This window comes from Bos taurus, chromosome 22, assembly GCF_002263795.3.
Source record: "Bos taurus isolate L1 Dominette 01449 registration number 42190680 breed Hereford chromosome 22, ARS-UCD2.0, whole genome shotgun sequence".
Taxonomy (NCBI): Eukaryota; Metazoa; Chordata; class Mammalia; order Artiodactyla; family Bovidae; genus Bos; species Bos taurus.
In genome coordinates, this window is record NC_037349.1 from 2806732 (window position 1) to 2833182 (window position 26451).

At 38.0% G+C, this 26451-nt stretch overlaps 1 protein-coding gene across 2 annotated transcripts in view; it reads left to right on the top strand.

The window, feature by feature from the left end:
• Positions 1–26451, top strand: part of ZCWPW2 (zinc finger CW-type and PWWP domain containing 2) — a 154388-nt gene that overhangs the window by 13151 nt on the left and 114786 nt on the right. The window lies entirely within an intron of this gene.

Here is a 26451-nt window from a genome sequence, read left to right on the forward strand (position 1 = left end):
TAATTTCCTCCAAGAAATTACCTCCTCCAACATAATGTATATCGCTATCATATCATCCTATGTTGCTCTTTAGCACTTATTATCTGACATTTATTTATTGGTTTGCTTTTATATACTGTCTGTGTCCTCTCTTACTGGAATGTTAACTCATGTATGCTGTATCTGTTTTGATTCACTGGTGTTTCCCTAGCATCTAGAACTTTTGTGCAACACATGACATGTACACAGTAAATATCTGGTTTAAAAAAAAATGAGTGAAGGAACAAATTAATACACAGCTGAAATATTGTCCATATTGCTATATTTAAATAAAACCAGATTTTTCCCCCAAAGGAATATGTTTTTGTAGGTTAAGGGGAATATTGCTTGACACTTCTTACATACATTATAATTACATTCCTAAGGATTAAAATTACTGAACTCTTTATTCATTTTCTAAGATTACTCTAAAATTAGCTATTATTGGGAATTCCCTGGTGGTCTGGTGTTTGGGACTCCACACGTTCACTGCCAGAGGCATGGGTTTGATCCCAGGTCAGGGAACTAAGATCCCACATGACCACAGTGGGACCAAAAAATTAATATTTAAAATGAAATAAAATTAGCCATTTGGGGCATATTTCCTGATACATCTTTACAGTTCTAAAATTTACAAGTCTATAAAACATTTTTACAATGTAATCTTTGCAACAAGAAGTTACAACTTAGCAAAGATTTAGGTACACAAGTGTGTAAATAAAGAGACAATGCAGATTGGAATCATTTTTATTGAAAATTTATACTGTTTAGTGGTTTATTTGGAAACTTGTTTTCATATTTTAAAAGTTCAGAGTTTTCAATAACTGATTTTAACTGAAAGACTGTTATTATGAACAGAATATACAGAAAAATAGTATTAAACCTGATAAATTAGTATTATTCAAAATTTTCTGTAGTTAGTCACCATTTTGATATATGTCAATCTGATACCAAGTATGTTTTTTTAAAAAATGCTTATCTCAAGAATAGGTACTGAGAAATAACTTTTAAATGTTAATTTTGTCCTTTTACATTTATGTTAGCCCTGAATAGACCACAATGAATACTTGTTTACATTATGAGAGCTGAAGCAAGAAGTCAGTGTTACCTTACAAAAGCCCAGCAAATATTGATATCAGAGGTTACAAATGATTTATAATGAGTAGACAGAATTGCAAATATGGTATCTGTAAGTAATGAAGAGTGACCTGTATAGTTATATGAAACTATAATTTTAAAACTTCCATTAAAAATGTTTGGAAGATAGAGGAAAAAACAGTTAATATTCTTCTTACCGTAAGATTTTTATTTTCTATATTTTCTTCCAGTTTTTGTCTCTGGTATGAGTATTTTCAAATAGCGCATGGATACCTACTGTTTTGTCTCCTACCCAGTTTACCTCTTCAAGTCCTCTTCCTCTACTGTATTTTGTCTGGAGCGGTGTCTACCCCTTGCTCCAGTAGTACGCACGTGACCTCTGCCTAAAAATTAGCACATGATATTCACCAGCTGTGGTCACTGACACTGGGAGAGACACATGCCCACTTAGAATCAGTGTGATGCTGTGAGGCTTTTGTGGACCTCTAGGGGAGACACACATGCTCTCAGTGGCCTTGTACTGGCTGCCATCTTCCTTCACATGGAACCTAATGCTTCACCTAATGCAGAAGCAGGCAAAGTAGAGAGACTAAGGGGAGACAAATCCTGATGAAATCAGTTACTCCTGAATTTATTTGTTTTTATAAGAATTGTTTGTATTTAAAATGTATAACAAGATGTTTTTGATGTACGTGTATTAATACATTGTGAAATGATTACTACAGTCACATTTATCAACATATCCATCATCTCCCATAGTTGCTGTACGTGTGTGGTAAGAACACTTAAGATTTACTCTCTTAAAAGACAAATATTTTATATTATCATTTATATGCAGAATCTATACAAATAAAACAAATGAATTACTGTAACAAAACAGAAGCAAACTCACAGATACAGAGAACAAACTGGTGGTTACCAGTGGGGAGAAGGACTGGGGAGGAGCAAGATAGGCATATTAAATTAACACGTACAAACTGCTACTTATAAAATAAATAAGCTGCAAGGATATATTGCATAGCACTGGGAATATAGCCAATATTTTATAATAACTCGAAATGGAGTATATAAAAATATTAAATCTATGTTGTACACCTGAAACTAATATTGTAAATCAACTGTAATTTAATAAAAGTAAAATTAAAATATAGGAGGATTAAAAAGACAAAAAGAATTCTCTGTAAATAAAAAAAAATATTTAGCTTCTATCTGGTATTTGGAGATTGCAAACAGTGCTTCTATCTTTGTTATTTTAGAAAAAGGTTTACTGTCTTATCAGATTTCTGCAGCAGCGTTATTAACTGTAGTCACCACCCTGTACTATAGGTCTAGAACTTAGTCATCCTGCATAACTGAAACTTTGTGCCCTTTGAGGAACAGAACCACGTTTCCTCTCCCCACCCCCACCTCTGGTAACCACAATTCTCTGCGCTTCTGAGTTTGACTTTTTTCAGACTAAGCAAGATCATGTGGTATTTTTCTTTCTATACCTTACTTATTTCATTCAGCCCAGTGCCCTTCTGGGTTCACCTATGTTGTCACATAGGACAAGACTTCCTTTTTTTTTTTTAAGGCTGAAAGATAATTTTTATATATATGTATATATGTGTATATCACTATTTCTTCATCAATTCATCAATCAATAGACACCTAGGTTGTTTTCTAATTCTTGGTTATTGTGACTAATGCTGCGATGAACATGGGAGTGCAGATACCTCAATGTTTTTATTTCCTTTGGATATATATCTAGAAGTGGGATTGTTGGATCATATCATAATTCTATGTTTAAGTTTTTGAAGAACCTTCATAATGTTTTCCACAATGGCTAGACCAATGTACATGTCCACTGACAGTGTGCAAGGATAACCTTATCCTCCATCCTTGTCAATGCTTGATTTGCATTTCCCTGATGGTTAATGACATTGAGCATTTTTTCATACTCTTGCTGGCTGTTTGTATGTCTTCTTTGAAAAAATGTCTATTTGGTCCTTTGCCCATTTCTTGATTGGATTATTTGATTTTTTCCTTTTGAGTTGTAGGAATTCCTAAGATATTTTGGATATTAACCCCTTATCAGATATGGTTTATGAATATTTTCTCTTCTTCAGGATGCCTTTTCACTCTGCTCTTTCCTTTGCTATGCAGAGCCTTTTAGTTTGATGCATTTCTACTTGTCTGTTTTTGCTTTTATTGCCTGTGTTTTTGGTATCATATCCATGAAATCATTCCCAAGACCAGTGTCATGAAGCTTTCCCCCTGTTTCCATCTAGTATCAGGTGTTACATTTTAAGCCTTTAATCCATTTTGAGTTAATTTCTGTGTATTTTGTAAGATAATTGATATTGAGTTTCCAAGCCTCACTTATTGGAGAGATTGTCCTTTCCTCATTATCTGTTCTTGATGCCCTTGTTGAAGATTAGTTGACCATATATTTGTGGATTTATTTCTCTGTTCTGTTTAGTTCAGTTGGTCTGTATGTATTTCTTCAATCAAACAACATAATCTTTTGGTTACTGTAGCTTTGTAACACTGTATTTTTGAAATCAGAAACTGTGATGCCTTCAACTTGTTCTTTCTCAAGATTACTTTCTCTATTTTGGATCTTTTGTGGTTCCATGGGAATTTTATGTTTTTTTCCCTGTGTTTGTGAAAAATACTATAGGGATTTGATAGCAATTGCATTGAATCTGTAGCTCACTTTGCATAGTATGGACATTTTAACAATATTCTTCCAATCCATGAACACTGAATATCTTTTCATTTACTTATGTCATCTTCAGTTTTTTTCACCAATGGTTTTTAAATTTTTTTTTTTAAGTAAATTGTTTTGGTTTTTAGTTGTGGCACTGGGATATTTGATCTTTATCTCAACACCCAGCATCTTTTAGTTGTGTCATGCGGGATCTACTTCCCTGACCGGGGATCATGCCTGGGCCCACTACATTGGGAGCACAGAGTCTTAGCCACTGGACCACCAGGGAAGTCCCTGCATCAGGGTTTTATAGTTTTCATTTAACTGATCTTTCACCTACTTGGTTAGATTTATCTGTAAGTATTTTATTATTTTTGGTGCTATTATAAATGAGAGTATTCTTGATTTCCTTTTTGGGTAGTTCATTGTTGGTGTAAAGAAATGCTGCTGATTTTGCTGTGTTGATTTAGTTCTGAATTTAGCTGTGCCTCATGTTATCTGACATACTTCTCTCTTTAACATATAAACCAATAGTTTTTTCTTTTTTCTTTCCTTTTTAATTTTAATTTTTTGGCTTAAGCCGTCACTTGCAACAAAATGAATTATAGCTGATACAATGTAGTTTCAGTCAGCTTCATATGCATTTATAATATTGCTTTTAACCTTGTAATGTTTTATTTGGATATCTAAATATAAAATTCACACTTTAAAAAATATACATCAATCTCACTTAATACAACAGTCATCAAAAGTAGGACTGGTTTGTGGTTTTTTTTTTTTTTTTGGTGTTTTGGCTGCACACCATGGCTTGTGGGATCTTTGTAAACTTGGGCCCACGGCAGTGAAAGCACCACGTCCTAACCAGGACCACCAGGGACTTCCTTGTTGCCGTTCAGTCACTCACTCATGTCTTGACTCTTTTCGACCCCATCCTTCACCGTGTCCTGCAGCTTGCTCAAATTCAAGTCCATTGAATCGGTGATGCCATCCAATCATCTCGACCTCTGTCGTTCCTTTCTCTTCCTACCATCAATCTTTCCCAGCGTCAGGGTCTTTTCTAAATAAGTCAGGTCTTCTCATCAGATAGCCAACGTATTGGAGCTTCAGCTTCAGCATCAGTCCTTCCAATGAATATTCAGAGTTGACTTCCTTTAGGATTGGCTGGTTTGATCTCCTTGCTGTCCTGGGGACTCTGAAGAGTCTCCAGCATCACAGTTTGAAAGTATCAGTTCTTTGGCACTCAGCCTTCTTTATGGTTCACCTCTCACATCCGTACATGACTACTGGAAAAACCATAGCTTTGACTGTACGGACCTTTGTTGTCAAAATGATGTCTCTGCTTTTTAATACACTGTCTAGGTTGGTCATAGCTTTTCTTCCAAGGAGCAAGCATCTTTTAATTTCATGGCGGAAGTTACCATCACAAGTGGTAAAGTGATTCCCTACACACTTTAATATAATTTAAAAAAATTAAATGTATCAACTTCAAATATATTCTAAGTCTCTATGTTTTCTTAAAAAACATTTCCTTTTTTATTTGACTTGGCTGTGTCTTAGTTGTGGCACGCAGGATCTTTGGTCTTTGTTGCAGCACGCAAGATCCTTTTGTTGTAGCATGCACACTGTTTAGCTGTGGCATGTGGGATCTAGTACCCTGACCCTGAATCCAGGTCCCCTTCATTGGGAGTGTGGAGTCTTAGCCACTGTACCACCAGAGAAGTCCCTAGATCTTTTAGCCTCTTACTGCAATATAAATCTTTTTACAACTTTTCCATTTCATTTTTCAGAGTTCATTTGCTTACTAGAATGCTCAGTGTTTGAAAATACAAGAAAACTGTCTCTTTAAATTTTTTTTTCTTCGATAATGTATCTAGTCAAACTACAAGTAAATGCTTTTGTTTACATGTTTGTGCTGCTCTCTGCTTTCTGGATTCAGCAACTTTTACTTTAGTCATGTCAGGATAAAAGCTGTGAGCCTTTTTTATGTGTCACATTTTCTTTTTGGCGTACCAAAAATAGTTTATATTAAAAATTAGTTATGAATTATTGCAGTTCATTATACAGTAGTAGGCTATTGCTACTATAGACTTTGAAATAATTGGTGTCTCATTTTAATAATTTTTAAAAAAGTTATAGTTTTGGACATAGAGACTATTCAGTTCTTATAGAACAATATTTATAATAATTTCAAATTTAGTAACACTAATTATGGCCATAAGTAATTAGAATACCAGTTAAATCATACCTAAAATTGTAAAGAAGTATTTTAAAACTTGGTATTGTATTGTATTCTTATTTTATCTATTAATCTTCCTATTTCTCTTTAACTTATTCACCATATCTTATGAACATATTAACAACACATATATTCTAACAATATATTGGTTATGACATTCAGTATTTAAAGTTAAGACTCACAAACATTAAATAGCCAGATTACTAGTAAAGTTTCAGTTCAGTTCAGTTCAGTCACTCAGTCGTGTCTGACTCTTTGCGACCCAATGGACTGCAGCATGCCAGGCCTCCCTGTCCATCACCAACTAGTAAGATTTAGTCCACTGTAATTTTTTATTAGTCAAAACTATTTTAAAATTTGTGTCTTTAATGCCAAGTTTCTATAATTGTACAAAATACTTGATAAACATATTTCAAGTATATTCTGCATATAAGAGCAGAAGACTCCATGATAGCTTGACACTGTGATCACATTATCCAGAATATTGAAAAATATAGCTTGGGAAGTATAATTTAAGGCAGATGAACAATTCCATTTTCATCACAAGAGGCTTAAATGTGGAGACAATAGGTTTGTTCTGATATATCTTCACATTAACCTAGCCTGTGAGCTAAGCTTAAGTCTTTGTGTATGTTTGTTTATGTGCTTGTGATTGATCCTAGATGAAAACAATAATCGAATTCATGGAAATATTTCCTAATTAGGGTCATTAGCTAAGGTGGGGAGGCAGAAGAGTATGTTTTCAATAGAGAAATTGTCTAGATGAACAGGAAAGTATACTTAAAGGCAACTATGGTAGAATTAGAGGGATTCCCTGGTGGCTCAGACATTAAAGTGTCTGCCTGCAATGCGGGAGACCCAGGTTCGGTCCCTGGGTCAGGAAGATCCCCTGGAGAAGGAAATGGCAACCCACTCCAGTACTCTTGCCTAGAAAATTCCATGGATGGAGGAGCCTGGTGGGCTACAGTCCATGGGGTCACAAAGAGTTGGACACGACTGAGCGACTTCGCCTAAATTGTTATGGTAGAATTATAAAGAAGTATTGAGTATCCTTTTAAGGTTTGTAATCACAGAATTTAAAATCAAATCCATCTACTCTGATACCAAAATCAGACATGATAAGAATAGACCATTATTTTTTACAAATGTAGAGACAAAAATCCTACACAAACTACTAGCAAACCAAGTCCAGCAACATATTAAAAAATGCCATACATGATGATTAAAGAAATTTGTCTCAGGAATTTAAAGTTAGTTTAACATCTGAAAATTAATTAGTATAGTATACCGTATCAGTATACTGATGATCAACCACATGATCATCTCAGTCAGTCAGTTCAGTTCAGTCGCTCAGTCGTGTCCGACTCTTTGTGAGGGAGCTACAGCACACCAGGCCTCCCTGTCCATTGCCAACTGCTGGAGTGTGCCCAAACCCATGTCCATTGAGTCGGTGATGCCATCCAATCATCTCATCCAATAGATGCAGAAAAAGCATTTAACAAAATTTTTTGGGGCTCCAAAATCACTGCAGGTGGTGATTGCAGCCATGAAATTAAAAGACGCTTACTCCTTGGAAGGAAAGTTATTACCAACTTAGATAGAATATTAAAGAGCAGAGACCTTACTTTGCCAACAAAGGTCTGTCTAGTCAAGGCTATGGTTTTTCCAGTAGTCATGTATGGATGTGGGAGTTGGACTGTGAAGAAGGCTGAGCGCTGAAGAATTAATGCTTTTGAACTGTGGTGTTGGAGAAGACTCTTGAGAGTCCCTTGGATTGCAAGGAGATCCAACCAGTCCATTCTAAAGAAGATCAGTCCTGGGTGTTCTTTGTTTGTTTGTTTTTAATTTAATTTAATTTTATTTTTTAACTTTACAATATTGTATCGGTTTTGCCATATATCAAAATGAATCCGCCACGGGTATACATGTGTTCCTCATCCTGAACCCTCTTCCCTCCTCCCTCCCCATACCATCCCTCTGGGTCGTCCCAGTGCACCAGCCCCAAGCATCCAGTGTCGTGCATCGAACCTGGCCTGGCAACTCGTTTCATATATGATATTATACAAGTTTCAATGCCATTCTCCCAAAACATCTCACCCTCTCCCTCTCCCACAGAGTCCAAAAAACTATTCTATACATCAGTGTCTCTTTTGCTGTCTTGTATACAGGGTTATTGTTACCATCTTTCTAAATTCCATATACGTTAGTATACTGTATTGGTGTTTTTCTTTCTGGCTTACTTCACTCTGTATAATAGGCTCCAGTTTCATCCACCTCATTAGAACTGATTCAAATGATTCTTTTTAATGGCTGAGTAATACTCCATTGTGTATATGTACCATAGCTTTCTTATCCATTCATCTGCTGATTGACTGGGTGTTCTTTGGAAGGACTGATGCTAAAGCTGAAACTCCAGTACTTTGGCCACCTCATGCGAAGAGTTGACTCATTGGAAAAGACTCTGATGCTGGGGGGGATTGGGGGCAGGGAGAAAAGGGGATGACAGAGGATGAGATGGCTGGATGGCATCACTGACTCAATGGACGTGAGTTTGAGTGAACTCCGGGAGTTGGTGATGGACAGGGAGGCCTGGCATGCTGCAGTTCATGGGGTCGCAAAGAGTCAGACAGACTGAGCAACTGAACTGAACACATTTTCCCGATTTAAAAACAAATTTCAACAAACTAGGAATAGAAAGGGCCTTCCTCAATCAGAAAGGGCCTTCCTCAATCAGAAAGGGCACCTGCACAAAACTCATAGACAACACTACACTTTATGATGAAATAAGGAACAAAGCAAGATGCTCAGTCTTCCCAGTTTTAACATTATAGTCCAGGTTCTAACCAGGGCAGTTAGGCAAGAGAATGAAATTAAAAGCATCCAGGTTGAAAGGGAAAGGTAAACTTTTCTATGTTTGTAGATGATTTGGTAAATAGAAAATCCTAAGGAGTCCAGTAAAAAACCACTAGAACTAATAAGCCAGTTCAGCAGAGTTATCAGAGGATCAATATACAAGTGTATATTTGTACACTAGCAATCAGCAATCCAAATGTGAAATTAAGAAAATTCTATCTACAATAGTATGAAAAGAATATAATACTTAGGAATAATTTCTACAAGAAGTGCAGAGCTTATATTCTGCAAATAATAAAACATTTTTGAGGAAGACCTAAATAAATGGAAAGATTTCTCATGTTCATGGATTGGAATACTTGATATTGTTAAGATGACAGTACTCCCTCAATTGATCTATAGATACAATGCAATCCTTGTCAAACCTTCCATTGACTTCTTTGTAGAAATTGGCAAGCTTCCAGATCTCATATGGAAGTTGAGGGACTCAGAAGAGCCAAACAATCTTGAAAAAGAACAAAGGTAGAAGACTCACACTTCCATTTTCAAAAATTACTAGAAAATTACAGTAATCAGGACAGTTCTATTCCATGATGCATTCTTCCGTTCATATGGTACTTTCATGGTATATTCTTATGTTAGTACTGTAAGAATGGAATACATCAGTGGAATAGAATGGTGTGTCCAGAAATAAACTCTTAGAATTAGACTTAATTGATTTTCAACAAGGATGCCAAGACAGTTTAATGGGAAAACAGTCTTCAACAAATGTTATACTGGGACAGCTGGATAGCCACATGAAAAGAATCAAGTTGTAAGAACGTCTTTGTAATATTTTAAATGATTAAATTAAAATGGATCATAGGGCTTAAATATAAAAGCTAAAACTATTAAATTCTTAGAAGAAAATACAGGAGTAAATTTTCCTGACTTCGGCTTGGGCAAAACCTTCTTATGTTGACTTCAAAATCATAGGTAACAAAAGAAAAAACAGAAAAATTGACTTCATCAAATTTAAAAACTCTTGTGCTGCTATCAAGAATGTGAAAAGACAACACACAGAATGAGAGTAAATATTTTCAAATATTTTTGAAAAGATATAACGGTCTAGTATCTAAAATATGTCTTAAAAATTAATAATAAAAAGCAAGTAACCCAATTTTAAACATTGGCAGAGAACAATTCTCTAAAGGTGATATAGCAATGGCCCAAAAGACACATGTAGATATTCAACATTAGATACAAGAAAAACAAATCAAAACTGAAATGAGAAAACACTTCTCACCTTCTAGAATGGCTGTAATAAAAAAGACAGATAGCAAGTGTTGGTGAGGATGCGAAGTGGAAACCCTCATACAGTCACTGCTGGGAATGTGAAATGGTGCAGCCACTGGAGAAGACACTTGGACAGTTCTTCAGAATGTTCAACATAGAGTCAGCCTATGACCAGGCTGTTAAAGTGCTGCACTCAATAAGCCAGCAAATCTGGAAAATTCAGCAGCAGCCACAGGACTGGAAAAGGTCCATTTTCATTCCAATCCCAAAGAGACGCAATGCCAAAGAATGTTCAAATTACCGTACAATTGCACTCATTTCACATGCTAACAAGGTTATGCTCAAAATCTGTCAAGCTAGGCTTCAGCAGTATATGAATCAAGAATTTCCAGATGTACAAGCTGGATTTAGAAAAGGTAGAGGAACCAGAGATCAAATTGCCTACATTCACTGGATCATAGAGAAAGCAAGGAATTCCAGAAAAACTTCTGCTTCACTGACTATGCTAAAACCTTTGACTGTTGATCACAACAGACTGTGGAAAATTCTTAAAAGAGATGGGAATATCCAACCACCTTTCCTGCCTCCTGCGAAACCTGTGTGCAGGACAAGAAGCAACAGTACTGGACGTGGAAGAACAGACTGGCTTAAAATTGGGAATGGAGTACATCAAGGCTGTATATTGTCCCCTGCTTATTTAACTTAAGTGCAGAGCACATCATGTGAAATGCCGGGCTGGATGAATCACAAGCTGGAATCAAGATTGCCAAAAGAAATATCAACAACCTCAGATATGCAAATAATACTACTTTAATGGCAGAAAGTGAAGAGAAACTAAAGAGCCTCTTGATGACAGTGAAAGGGGAGAGTGAAAAAGTTGGCTTAAAACTCGACATTCAAAAAACTAAGATCATGGCATCTTAGTCATGGCAAACAGATAGAGAAAAAGTAGAAACACTGACAGTATATCTTCTTGGGCTCCAAAATCACCATAGACAGTGACTGCAGCGATGAAATTAAAAGATGCTTGCTTCTTGGAAGAAAAGCTGTGAAAAACCTAGACAGTATTAAAAAGCAGAGACATCACTGTACTGACAGAGGCCTGTACAGTCAGAGTCATGGTTTTTCCAGTAATTGTGTATGGATGTGAGAGTTGGACCATAAGGAAGGCTGAGTGCTGAAGAATTGATGCTTTTGAATTGTGGTGCTGGAGAAGACTCTTTAGAGTCCCTTGGACATTAAGGAGATCAAACCAATCAATCCTAAAATATCAACCCTGAATATTCATTAGAAGAACTGATGCTGATGCTGAAGCTCCAGTCCTTTGGCCACCTGATGCAAAGAGCTGATTCACTGGAAAAGACCCTGATGCCAGGAAAGACTGAGAACAAGAGGAGAAGGGGGCAACAGAGGATAAGATGGTCGGATGGCATCACTGACTCAAGGGGCATGAATTTGAGCAAACTCAGGGTGCTAGTGAAGGACAGGGAAGCCTGGCATGCTGCAGTTCATTGAGTCCCAGAGAGTTGGACACTTCTTGACAACTGAACAACAACAATGACCAAGCTATTCCATTCCAAGTACATACCCAGGAGACACAAAAACATTTACACCTTTTTTTTTTTTTTTTCAACTTGACCAATCACTTCCTTACTTCATTCCCTCTCTTCTGCTGTAATCTTTCAAATATAATCTGATAGCACCTCCATGTTTTTTCTTCTACAAGGAGTGTTCTCAGCTCCCCCAGGTCTGCATTGTTAGCTATCTGCTAAAGTTCCCAGGAGGAAAGAAAAACTGAGAAATAGAAACTGAGGAGGGGAAGGTAAACTGTATGTTTAATCTCTGTGTCTTTACATGTATGTCCTGTCAAGTGTTTAGAATGCACTTACATACTAAATGTTCTTTAGCACCTTGGGCGGAGGAGCCTGGTCGGCTGCAGTCCATGGGGTCGCTGAGGGTCGGACATGACTGAGCGACTTCACTTTCACTTTTCACTTTCATGCATTGGAGAAGGAAATGGCAACCCACTCCAGTGTCCTTGCCTGGAGACTCCCAGGGATGGGGGAGCCTGGTGGGCTGCTGTCTATGGGGTCACACAGAGTCGGACACAACTGAAGCGACTTAGCAGCAGCAGCAGCAAATGCCAGTTTACTTCCCCCACAGCCATGGATTCTGCCCCTTCCTTGGGCTTTTGGAGCTTTGCTGTGTGCTGCTGCTTTGTTAAAATCAAAACCAAAAAAGTAGTCTGATGGAGAGCTACGGGAGGCAGTCATCCTAGATAACGCGGTTGAGGAGGGAGGGCCTGGATGTGGGCCGGGGGATGGCCTAGGGCACACGTCACACCACAGGAGCATTACTGAAGATAGGGGTGGAATGGCAGCTTTTGGAAGACTATTTCTAGAAGTAAAGATGTTGAGTTTCACAAGCCAAGGGTGTACTGCACTGTAGAAGGCTGCTATATTTGCAGAGCTCGGTTCTCTGGTTCTCACTTGAGTGGAAGTAAATGCTGAAAGGACTTCTAGAGCTGTCTAAGTTCCAGGAGACTCCTTCAGAACAGGTTTGCAGTGGTGGAGTGCTGCTTGTGAAAAGACAGGAAAAGCTGCCAGTGGGATGAAAAACCAAAATCTAGAGTCAGGTGATAGATATCAGGGCAGGCTGGTCTGAGCTCTGTGTTGAAGCCAAAGACAGTGTAAGCTCTGTCTAGAAAGGGATGAAGAAGCCATGAGATGACTAAACTGCAAGAAGAATCCCAGTGTCACAGTTCTGGTGCCTGCAGTTCCCTCTCAGGTACTGCTCCAGCCCAGGCTTTTGTTCCAGTTACCACTCAGATGATGGCCCTTGTGCAAAGATGGCTTCTGGTTTTAACAAGACAACTGTCTTTAATTTTCAGCCTCACATGTTGGGAAAGGCAGGAAGTATGTTGTGGGTTTATCTTTATAGGCATTTGGGAAAGTCCTCCTTAACACACATCTGTTTAAGCCGCTCTGCAACAGTGAGAAAGCAGTTTCTGAGAAGCTGGAGGAGCAGGGCCAGACCACCACCCTTTTCCACTGAGGAATGATGACTGAGGCTTACAGAAAAAGGGAACAAAAAACTACTTCAGTTTTGGAAAGACAGGAGTGGCTGTATATGTTTTCTGGGTCTGTCATGATAAAGTACTAAAGATAATGCCTTAAACAACAGAAATGTATTTTCTCAGGGTTCTGAAGGCCAGAGGTCTGCAATCAAGGTGTGGCGGGGCTGGCTCCTGAGATCCTGGGGGAAGGTTCTACTCCTTGGCTCCTAGACCTCTGTCTTCTCCTGTGCTCTGTGCTTGTCTGTGTCCAGATCGCCTCTTCTGATAGGGGCACCAGTCAGGCTGGATTAAGACTCACCCGGATGACTTCTTTTTAATTTAATTACCTCTTTAAGGACCTTGTCTCTTTTATTCTGAGATAACTGAAGTTTGCTGCAGCTGCTAAGTCACTTCAGTCGTGTCTGACTCTGTGTGACCCCATAGACAGCAGCTGACCAGGCTCCCCCGTCCCTGGGAATCTCCAGGCAACAACACTGGAGTGGGTTGCCATTTCCTTCTCCAATGCATGAAAGTGAAAAGTGAAAGTAAAGTCGCTCAGTCATGCCCGACTCTTAGCAACCCCATGGACCGCAGCCCAACAGGCTCCTCCATCCATGGGATTTTCCAGGCAAGAGTACTGGAGTGGGGTGCCATTGTCTTCTCCAAACTGAAGTTTAGGACTTCGACATATAAATTGGGGGTGGGAGGAACAGTTTAGGCCCTAGTAGTGCCTATCCTGTTTTTGATTTGTATACTTGATATTCTACCAAAAAATCATTTCTAGAATGATAATAGATGATGATTCTTTTTTTCCATTTCCACAAACTCTGAAGCTGGTATCAAGTTTACTAAGAGAAAACAGTATACATAGTGTTTAAGATAACTGAGTATTTCATAGGAAAGCTGAATGTAGCTATAAAGTGCTCTCACAACTGTAAATCCCCTTCTAATGAATGATACTAGGGAAATTTCAGAGGACAGAGATTATGGCTAATTATGGAGTTTTATCCTTCTATATTGAGTAGCAGTGACTGAGGCATTTTTTTTAAAGATGATTGCTTTCCCTCATAGTAATAAATTTGTAATAATTCCATTGTCTTATCACTAGAAATATTTGTTAACAATTTTTGAATTCTAGTTTTGCCAAGGTTCTGATCACTAAAAATTTTACCACTGAAATATTAATCAGGCCACACTAAGCTTTCCAGTGTAAATACCTCGAAGGAGAAAGTTATTCCTATATATGCAGAGAGGTGACTTGACTGTCTGTATTGTGTCCTGTGTCACCTCCCTCTATGTTAATATTTAATAAGGTGTTTAATTTAGATGAGATTTCTAAAGCAAAACCAAAGCTCCTCTTCTGGAAAACTCACATCATTTAAGATAAGGAATGCTATATGAACAGTATCAAAGCATCATCACCTAGCAGTTAATGTATTCTATTGAATTGTTGCACTATGTGAGCAAATAAGATGCACAGGTCTTCACGGTGGCACGGAACACAGGCTAATGCTGCTTGGGGTGCGTTCCGTGGAGGGCTCACCATGTATCTCTGCAGTTGCCTTTTGTTTGGATTGTATGACTTATGATTTCACTGAAAACTTGCACAATTTAGGTTTAACTCTGGATTTAGGTGACTCTAAGGTATTTATGTGTGTAGGGTGGGCATTTGGCTTGTTTTAACCTATTAAGATTTTATTTTCATTTTATATTAAAGAAAAATTCTACTAAAAGAAAAGAGATATGCATTAATACCAAGTGGTCTGGTTTGGGGAATCAATTTTAGTCAGGATTTCTAAACATTCAGGTGGATGCTGAAAGTCTAGCTCTTCAATTCTAAAATCTTCATTAAAAGTCTCTCATTTGCTCTCAAACAAAAGTATCTCACTGCTGCTTTTCTAAAAGTTCAAGGACAAAAAGTCTCCAGTTCAGACTTTTTCTAATGAGGAAAGAACATTTTGCATACCTTATAAAAATGTGACTCAGTGCTTAATTTTAAAACTGGATTTCAAAATTAGTATAAATAATAATAAGCAGTAAGCCATTTATGGGTGTACTATATAATTTTATAATTCCTAGTCTAAAAATTCGGTACTTTTTCCTTCTGGGAAAACCTACATGTCACAGTGTACACAAACTACATGGTGAGGTGGATGGACTCTCCCGTAACCTTTGAGATAAAGTGTACAAATCTTAAGGGATTTCCTGGTGGCTCAGATGGTAAAGAATTGCCCCACAATGTGGGAGACCTGTATTCGATCCCTGGGATGGAGAGATCCTCTGGAGAAGGAAATGTCAACCTACTCCAGTGTTCTTGCCTGGAGAATTCCATGAACAGAGGAGCCTGGTGGGTTACAGTTTATGGGGTCACGAAGAGTAGGACTTGACTGAGTGACTAACACAATATTTCCATATACAAATCTTAGCCATTATTCTCTCTCTTGAGTCATATTTGAGTTTTATTTTTTACACTTTGGACTTGGTAGAATATAATTGAATGTGGATCATCTCAAGTTTCATATTTATTATTAGATCCAATCACAGTCTTCTTTTCTCTTTTCCCCCTCTTTGCTTGTAGAATGCACTATATATTACATATGGTGATACAGTTTGTAATCATATATTAGAAATAAAAAATCTGTTTTGTGCTTTTTATGTTGTTAGATCCTGACACTCAAACTTTTACTAGGATATCAAATTAATTTAGTCCTTATTACAAAGTTTTAAAAATAATATAAACAGAAAAGCAATCTTGAGGCTTCCCTGCTTTCACGAAGCTCTTCTACCAAGTACACTCACTTTATATTGTGTATAGTCTGAATATTAATCCCTGTGTCTGTGTATTGAAAATATTCAACCTTGTCTTTTTCTTGCTTTTCAACTTATTTTATGGTTTTAATGTTTTTTTAAGTTTTATTTACACAGAACATTTAATCTCTACATTTTCAAAAGTCTTTTCTTTTATGACTTTTTTGTGTTCTGCATACAAATGCATTCTTATTTCAATTCTGTCTATGTTTGATACTTTTTACCTTACTATTTAGTCACCTCAGAATTTGTTTTAGTAAATGATGCTGGGCTGGGATTGAACTTTATTTTTTGCTGTAAAAATCGTGAATCGATGTTAAATTTCTCACTTGTTTGGGGGAGGTAAATATGAAGATGATCATAATGGTTTTCCTTCTCTAATCTGTAACATGGCATGTCATGCAAACAATGCGAGTAGCCCAGCAGCCCATGTGTCAGACTAGCTGGGTCAGTATTACTAGAGAGCCCTCACAAGGACGGAGTCAGTAATTTAATGGTGAGCCTCCCTTGCCTCATTTCACTCTGGAGCAGAATATAGCACAATCTATTCAGTCCATAGGGCAACTTATCATTATAGAGCCTTTGACCATTGAACTGCGGAGCTTCTAATGAATAATTAAAGAAACACATGATTCGCCCTGGCATGATTGGACCAGGATACAGTAGTAATAAAATGTGGCAGAACTTTGATTCTAGCACTGTCCTGACAGCATGGCATTGAGGATTGTTGGGCCATCTAAGACAAGTGGTTACAGTTGTGAGATGCTGCAAGTTAGCAGCAGGATCACCATGCTTAATTCACAGTCGACCACACCAGTATACAGATTGGGTTAGCAGCATCCCCTTCCCTGGCATGAAGGGGTAGAGGTGGCCCTGGTGTGCGCATGTTGTGGTTGATCAGTATTGATTGTTTTGGGCTCTGGGCTATAGCCAGTGTCCATGGAGCTTTGTATGATGCAACATGTGAGGGAAGTCAGGTTGGAGGGGACCAGTGTTGGAATAATTAACTATGACTTCTCACTGCCAATTTAGCCATGATCCCTTTTTCTCAATATTCTAATACATCTGACTTACTTTTCAGATCTGATCTGCTTTAGCTAGGATATTTAAAATCTACTTTCCTAAATGAGATTAACATAGATTTTTCTTTTTTACATTCTTTCTATCTGACTTTTAAACTATGTTAAATATATATAAGATATCCTCTAGGAACTTTTAAATTTTTCTATAGTTTGCAGGTAGGTTTCTAATATGGTTTATTTCTGAATTTTCTCCTTTTAAAGACCCAGCTTTTGTTTTACTGATTATTGTGGACAGAATGTTTTTGTGCTCCTAAATTTATATGGTAAAGCCGTAATCTCCAACTGTGTTTGGAGATCAGGCCTCTAAGGATAGTAGTTAGGGTGAAATGATATCATAAAAGGTACGGACTTGATCTTGTAGAATTGGTTGCTTTATCAGAAGAGACACCAGAAAGCTCGCTCTCTCTGGTCACGGACCAGAGAAAGGCTGTGTGAGAGAAAACACAGTGAGAAGGTAGCCGGTCACAGGCCGGGAGGCTCTCACCAGAAACCAGGTCAGCTAGAGCTTCAGCCACCAAAGCTGTGAGAAAGTCAGCTTGTTTTCTGTTGTTTAAGTCACCAGTCTATTTGTTGTTTGTTTTAATGGCAGCCTACACTGATCATAACCAACTCTGTTGGTTATTTATGTGCTTGTTTTTCACTTGTTTGTTTCCTAGCTTATTCATTTGTCTTATACATCATTTTTAAACTTTGGATTGCATTCTGTGAAAAACCCTTGGCTTTGTCTTGCAGTTTACTGATTTTTATTTGACCATTTTAATAGTGTATCATTTGATTTTTTTTATTTCAGTGGTCAAACTTTAAATTTCCATGATATTCTGTTATTCTTTTAAATAATATCGTTTCAAATATTTCTGAAGTTAGTGGCTATTCTAAAATGCCATCCTATTTAGTTTATTAAACATGCGTTTTTTACGTAATGAATTGTTTGTTTTGTTGGATTTGTATCCTCTCCTTCAGTTTTGGATTTTCTCTTTGCTGTGATTGAATGCTCAACTATATACTTGAGATTATTTATGAATTCTTGGTTTACTTTAGCTTTTCTCCAAATCTGAAAGAGTGGCTGACACAGAGCTCCTGGATGAGGTGAGCCAGCCACTGCTTCTGGGTAGTGAGAACCCTCTGTTTTTCCTGGGTTTTGCTGACCTCCTGAAGCTCTGTTTCCACCTTTACTCCTGGGATTGCCTGTCTCCCCCCATCTGACAATAGACATCTCTGTGGCTTAAAGCCTGACCTGAGCAGAGGTGACCCTGTGTGCTGTACTTAGTACTTCAGCAAGTCATTCTCTTGTCCCAGACTCTCCTGCATTCATTATTTTAGCACACCCTTGAACCAGCTTACATCTTTGTGGGAGTTTTTTTTTTTTTTTTTTCTGTGGGTGTGTTGGGCTGTGGTGTCCCCCTCTTCATTCCGTGTATTTTTTTTTTTTCATTCCATGTATTTTCTTTCTTGAAAGGATTTCTCATAGTTTCTGGAGACCTGAGGATTCTGCTTGTTTATTACTATTATTATATCTTTAAGGAGATATGGAGATCAGTTCAGTTCAGTCGCTCAGTCGTGTCTGACTCTTTGCGACCTCATGGACCTGCAGTACGCCAGGCTACCCTCTCCATCACCAACTCTCGGAGCTTGCTCAAACTCATGTTTGATGCCATCCAACTATCTCATCCTCTGCTATCCCCTTCTCCTCCTGCCTTTAATCCTCCCCAGCATCAGGGTCTTTTCCAGTGAGTCAGTACTTTGCATCAGGTGGCCCAAGTATTGGAGCTTCAGCTTCAGCATCAGTCCTTTTAATGAATATTCAGGACTGATTTTCTTTAGGGTTGGCTGGTTTGATTTTCTTGCAGTTCAGGGGACTCTCAAGAGTCTTCTCCAATACCACAGTTCAAAAGCATCAATTCTTTAGTGCTTAGCCTTCTTTATGGTCCAACTCTCGTATCCATACATGACCACTGGAAAAACCATAGCTTTGACTATACAGACCTTTGTAGGCAATATAATGTCTCTGCTTTCTAATATGCTATTCAGGTTGGTCATAGCTTTTCTTCCAAGGAGCAAGTGTCTTTTAATTTCATGGCTTCAGTCACCATCTGCAGTGATTTTGGAGCCAAAGAAAATGAAGTCTGTCACTGTTTCCATTGTTTCCCCACCTATTTGCCATGAAGTGATGGGCCCAGATGCCATGATCTTAGTTTTCTGAATGTTGAGTTTTAAGCCAACTTTTTCACTCTCTTCTTCATTTTCATCAAGAGGTTCTTTAGTTCCTCTTCACTTTCTGCTATAATGGTGGTGTCATCTGCATATCTGAGGTTATTGATATTTCTCCTGGCAATTTTGATTCCAGCCTGTGCTTCATCCAGCCTGGCATTTTGCATGATGTGCTCTGCATATAAGTTAAATAAGCAAGGTGACAGAAACAGCCTTGACGTACTCCTTTCCCAGTTTGGACCCAGTCTGTTGTTCCGTATCTGGTTCTAAATGTTGCTTCTTGACCTGCGTACAGATTTCTCAGGAGGCAGGTAAGGTGATCTGGAGATAAAATCTTCTTTAATTTCCAGGCACTTTGGGGTGGCGCGAGAAGGCTTTGGCTTGTATTCAGTTGCCCATCTTGAACCAGTCTCTAAAAAGGCTATATTTTAGAAATTGCTTTATTTTGATTTAATTAAAGACTTAGAGAAAAGTTTCAGAAACAGAAGAGAGAATATTTCCCAAATATTCTCAATGTTAACATTTGAAAGTAATGATTCTGGAAAATGTATAATTCACCATATATTTGAGAATCATTTAAGTAAGTTGTAGTGATATTACTGAAAATTGCAGATTAGGGAACTTTAAAAAGATCTGTTCCTCCACTGAAGCAATGATTAAACTAGGGGGAAAATACTGTTAAAATTAGCTCTTTTGGATCTCTGGAGTCTAATTTTGGAATCTGATAAAAACTTGACAATACCCAGAAGATTGCTTACTAAAGAAAGCAGCTGCTATATTTCATTAAGTGAGCTACTTTCCCATGTGTTAGGGTAATTCCTGAGTAACACAACCAACAGTGTGTGTGTGCAGAGAGAAATTTATTTTTAAGGAACTGGCTCATATGATTGTGGTGTCTTAATAAGTCCAATGTGATGGGTTAGGCCAGCAGGCTAGAGATTCAGGAAAGAGTTGCATTTCAAGTCCAAAGGCAGTTAGTTCTGCTACAAAATTCCTTCTTGTTTAGGAGAGGTCAGGTTTTTTTTTCTATTAATGCCTTTGACTGATTAAATGAGACCTGTCCACATTGTGAAGAGTAATCTGCTTTACTTAGAACCTATCAATTTAAAGGTTAATCTCATCTAAAAATAATCACCCTCACACAGCAACATCTAGAATAATACTTGACCAGATATCTAGGTACCCTGACCCAGCCAAGCTGACACATAAAACTAACAATGGTTAGTTTCAGTGCCCACCTGCTGTCGCCCATTCCCAGCTCACAGGTGGCCATGGGAGTGGCAGCTCACCTGTGTGCTGTGTTAGTGTCATGCTATTGCCCACACACAGCAGAGTACAGTCTTTACAAAAACTTGTAGATGCAATCTTTCAACCACTTGATACTTCAGTATGCTGTTTCCAAAAACAGACATTTTTATTCTTACATGACTACAATATAGATACCCAAATCATCAATTTAACTTTGATGAAATACTATTACTATGTGGATACATTTTAAAGGCTTTTGTTATATAGTTCAAAATTTCCTTCCCAAGGTTTCTACCAGTTTATATTTTGGTCAATAGTATGTGAGAATTTCAAATAATTCTTTACAATGTTAGAATTGTAGACTTACATAGTTTTAAACTTTGTAGACTGATACACAGTGTCTTCAGATTCATCCCAGTACAATCCTGTCTCTTTGTTACTATAGTCTTCACCTTCCTTATCTATATTTTGGATTTTCTTCATGGAATTTTCCTAAGAATAAAAAAGAAAAAGTCTACAACTCTGGAAGTGTTGGGGGAACTTCCAGACTTGACTGTCCCTGCCACAAAAGCACTTTTATTACTATAACTGTTCTTTATTACATATACTTATTTTTTAATGTATCTTTATAACCTCTTATAAAATATAATTTTACAGATACAATCATGAGGTTAAATGTCTTTCCCAGTTATACAACTATTAAATTGGTAGATTGTGCACTCCTCTTTGACTGCCTGACTTCAGAGCTGATAACATTATAATTATATTGGGCTGCTTAGGTGGGAAGAACAGTGAAACACTCTGTGAACATTTGCCAAAGAGAATTCATATCTGGTATATTTAATTGTCTTGAAGACAGTTATCAAAGCATCTCTCATGAAAGATGATAGAAGGTATCAGACTTCTATCAGAAGGCTCCAGATGGGGATTGAAAGTGATGAAGAATGTTGGATGTTAAAACTGGGTAAGAAATACAGCTTTTAGGCTTAATATGATTGCCAAATCAAAGGAGATTGTATGTGAACTGGAGACAGAATAAACACTGAAAACCAACACAGTATTAGCTTTACTGCAGAGCTAATAAAGTTTAGCAAGTCTTCAGAGCTGACAAGATTTAACACAGATATTATGAAAGGGTGGCTGGTGAAATTTGACTCTGATATATGGTTAAATACAGGAGACAAGCTGATAATTCAGCAAGGGGGAATAGAAGACTTTTGAGGAATAACAGCCAGAATGGCTAAATTAAGAAATATGGGAGATTGGTTCACAATAGAGGAGTAGAAGGACGTGTGCTCATCTTCTCCTGAAAGAGCACCAAAATCGCAACTAGCTGTTGACCAGCCATTGGCAGGCGGATGCTGGAACCCACCAAAAAGAGAAACCCCACGTCCAGAGAAAAAGGAGAAGCTACAGCAGGACAGTAGGTGGGGCGAAATCATGATAAAGTCGAACCCCATACCCACTGGGATCTCCTGGTGGCTCAGATGGTAAGGTATCTGCCTGGAGTGTGGGAGATCCAGACCTGATCTCTGGATCAAGAAGATCCCCTGGAGAAGGGAACGAATGGCTACCCACTGCAGTATTCTTGCCTGGAGAATCCCATGGACAGAGGAGCCTGGCAGGCTACGGTCCATGGAGTTGCTAAGAGTTGGACACGACTGAGCGACTTCACTTTCATACCCACTGATGGGCAACCCACAAACTGGAGAACAATAATACTAAAGAAGTTCTTCCCCTGTTGTAAAGGTTCTGAGCCTCGCAACAGACTTCCAAGCCTGGGGATCCAACAAAGAGATTGGGAATCCCCAGGGAATGTGACTCTGAAGACTAGCAGCATTTGATTACAGGACTTCCGCAGAACTGGGGAAAACAGAGACTTTACTCTTAGAGAGCACAAATAAAATCTTATGCACACCAGGACCCAGGAGAAAGGAGCGCTGACCCCACATTAAACTGAACCAGACCTACCTGCTAGTGTTAGAGGGTCTGCTGTGGAGGTGTGGGTCGGCAGTGACTTGCTGCAGGGACGGAGTCACTGGCAGCAGCAGTCTGGGAGGTGCCCCTTAGCATAAGCCATCTTGGAGGTTGCCATTAATCTTACCATAGAACGTGTAGACTCCAGGGCTGTGTTCCCTCAGGCTAAACAACTAACAGAGAGGAAGGGAAGCCCCATCCATCAGCAGATAACCAAATTAAAACTTTCCTGAGCAAGGCCCTGTCCACTAGAGCCAGACCTAGGTTTTCAACCAGAGGTCCCTTCCACCAGAAAACTTATACAGGCCTCTTTGCCTCATCCACCAGAGGGCAGACAGAAGAAGCAAGAAGAACCATGACTCCACAGCTGCTAAAATGAAAACCACATCACAGAAAGTTATTAAAAATGAACAGCCAGAAGGTTATATTCCAGATGAAGGGACAAGATAAACCCCAGAGAGACAGCTAAATGAAGAGGAGATAAACAACTTTCCAGAAAAAGAATGCAAAATACTGATAGTGAAGATGATCCAGGATCTTAGAAGAATAGAGAAGATGCAAGAAATGTTTACTAAAGACCTAGAAGAACAGAAGAACAAACAGAGATGAACAATTCACTAGAAGGAATCAATAGCAGAATAACTGAGCTGGAAGAATGGATGAGTGACCTGGAAGATAGGATGGAGGAAATCACTGCCACAAAACAGAATACTGAAAAAAGAATTTAAAAAAATGAAGACAGCCTAAGAGTCCTCTGGGACAACAGTAAATGCACTAACATTCACATTATATGGATCCCAGAAGGAGAAGAGACAGAAAGGACCTGAGAAAGTATTTGAAGAGATATAGTAGCTGAAAACTTCCTTAAATTGGGAAAGGAAATAGTTAACCAAATCCAGGAAGCACAGCGAGCCCCAGGCAGGATAAACTCAAGGAGGAACACACCAACACACACAGTAAACCAACTGACATAAAATATTAAAAGCAACAAGGGAAAAACATACAAGGGAACTCCTATCAGGTTATCAACTGATTTTTCAACAGAAACTCTACGAGCCTTAAGGGAATGGCACGATATATTCAAAGTGATAAAAGGGAAGAACCTACAACCAGGAATACTCTACCCAGCAAGACTCTCATTCAGATTTGACAGAGAAATCAAAAGCTTTCCAGACAAGCAAAAGTTAAGAGAATTCAGCACCACCAAACCAGCTTTACAACTAATGCTAAAGGAACTTCTCTAGGCAGGAAACACAGAGAAGGGAAAGATCTACAGAAAATAAACCCAAAATGATTAAGAAGATGGTAATAGAATCATACATATTGATATTTATCTTAAATGGAAAAAGATTAAATGCATCAGCCAAAAGACATAGACTGGCTAAGTGAATGAAAACACGTGCATGTATGTTATCACATCACTTCTACTTACCATGTCATTCTACCCCTCAGATTCTATGTAATTATTTTATATTGTTAGATTAATCCTCTTCCCATTACGGCTTGCAATTGTAATTATCTTTTTTTTTTGGTCTGGCTATTGCTTGTTAAAACTGATAAACATCTTCTACTATTGTGATTATGTAATTATTATTCATTTGATACCATGTATCATGACTGGTTAACAGAAAATAATAGAATATCACAAAACTAACATTTAATAGTGCCGGGGTCCAGCCCTGGTGGATCCAGGGAATTCGAAGTGGAGACGGCGTCGGTGAGATCAGAAAACAACTGCTTAATTAAACGTTTATTAAAGATATAAAGAGTGGTGAAATAAGGATAGCTCAGCGAAGAAAGTCAGTGAAGAAAAGAGGCTGAATAAAATTCCAAAGCAGGGAATTTATGTCACCTACGAAGGCTGCAGGCATCCTCCCGTTCTCCCGAAGGAGAGGAGACACTAAGGCCTCCCCGGTCAGATCTTAGAAGCCCAGGCAAAATTAGTAGGCTTGACGAGCTTCCCCGCCTCAGAGGAAAAATTCAGCCAGAAGGTGAAAGAATGGCATGGGGAGACCAAATTTCGGTGAATAAAAAGGCGTACTTTATTTTCCAGAGTAGTTTTATACCTTAAGTTGTGCATAGAGGATAATGGGGGAAGGGGTAGAATCATCCAAGGACAGCAGTTCCTGATCCTAATCGAAGCCAGGCTTTCAAACTTATCATATGCAAAAGTTTAGGTGATTTACATCATCTTCTGGCCAGGAGGCCTGTTAACATTTTAAGAAACTTATTTTTCTCTAAAGGTGATTATTCTAAAGTCAGGCACCAGCCTTCAAAAAAGCATTGGATAAAGTTGCATTCCTATAGGGCAAAGGTGAGGTGGGCTCAATCAAGAAAAGAATTAACTCAAGGGTCCAAGGTTACAAACATTGAAGCTACTACGTACATTTCTATACACCCATTATATCAAACAATACACTGCCAAGGACACAGTAGGTAAGGGGTATGGAGACTTAGCAGCAAACATTGGCCCAACAAGTGAAAAACCCTTCACCAATACAATTTCTAATCAATCTTTTAACTACTCAAAGGAATCTGTGTTTAGACAGTTCAGAACATCTCTTGCCTCTCACAGTTGGGAGGCTCTGAGCAATCACATGTGGCCGGAAAAACCTATTCAGGCAGGCTAGAGGACTTCCAAAGGAGTTTGTAGGTTGAAACACTGTCACACCCAGGAATTATTAACTGGAGCTGTAAGCTAACTCTTTTTTCAGAGAGAGGTAGTGGGGGACAGCCCCCCGTAAAGTCAGAGGTGTAGGTGAAAGCACAAAGCAGAAAGTAGGCAGACTCTGGTTTTGGGGGTAGATGCTCGAGAATTTCCAGGGGGACTCCTGAGGCTCGATCCCGCCTTTGTGTATGCTGAGCCTCCTTCCTCATGACCTTTGCCACGGGCAGAGTTCCTCACGCTGGCTCCTGGCAGTGATAGAATTCTAGTTGAGCTATTCCAGATCCTGAAAGATGATGCTGTGGAAAGTGCTGCACTCAATATGCAATATGCACTCAATATGCGGGCTCCCGGCATAATAGAAAAACTTGTAATCGCTTCTTAAAATCCAGATACATATTAGAATTATCTTGGAACTTTTTGAAAAATAAAAATGCCCAGATATTGTTTTCTTTCTCCAAACGTTCAGATACGATTCTTAAGAGCAGCCATGTTTAAGAACAACTGGACTATATGATAATCTTTTAGCTTTATCCAGTTTGTTTTACTTTTTCTATTCATGGTCAGTGCTCCCATTTCATTTAGTTTATGTTTTCTAATTTCTGTCTCTTTTTTTGTTGTTGTTCTTTCTCAAGCCTTTATCAAGTATAGTAGAAAAGCTTTTATATACATATATGTGTATATATATGTATAGTATGTATAATATACACATTTTAGAAAATGTATGAATTTTTGCCTAGATAAAAAATACATTTTGATTCCACTTGTTTGAGTGTGAATAGAATGCTAGATTTCTCATTTATATTCACTTAAAGCTTTGATATAGGTCCATTTATTCTGGCATCTCATATTACTGCTAAAAATCTAGAAAGCTTATAAGCTTAGTGATTTTTAAAAAATGTTGATGAGCCTTGAAACTTTTAATCCAATTCTGAGAATATAAAGAAATACTGTGTTGTAAAAAATAAGAAATTAATATGTGATACAGTATGATTAACTAAAGTACAGATATTGTTCAAATATCACACAATTTTATGCTAGTGTCCATTATTTGTTTCCATACATTGTATTTAGTTGCTTTAGCTTCATGTACCAAATTCTGATAAATTCTCTTTTTTTTATTCTGTTGTTAATATTTTCTAATTTTCCTTGTTATGACTTAGATACATCCATCATTTAAAAATGAACATTTAATTTCCAAATACATGAGATTTTTAAAGTATATTTGATATTAAT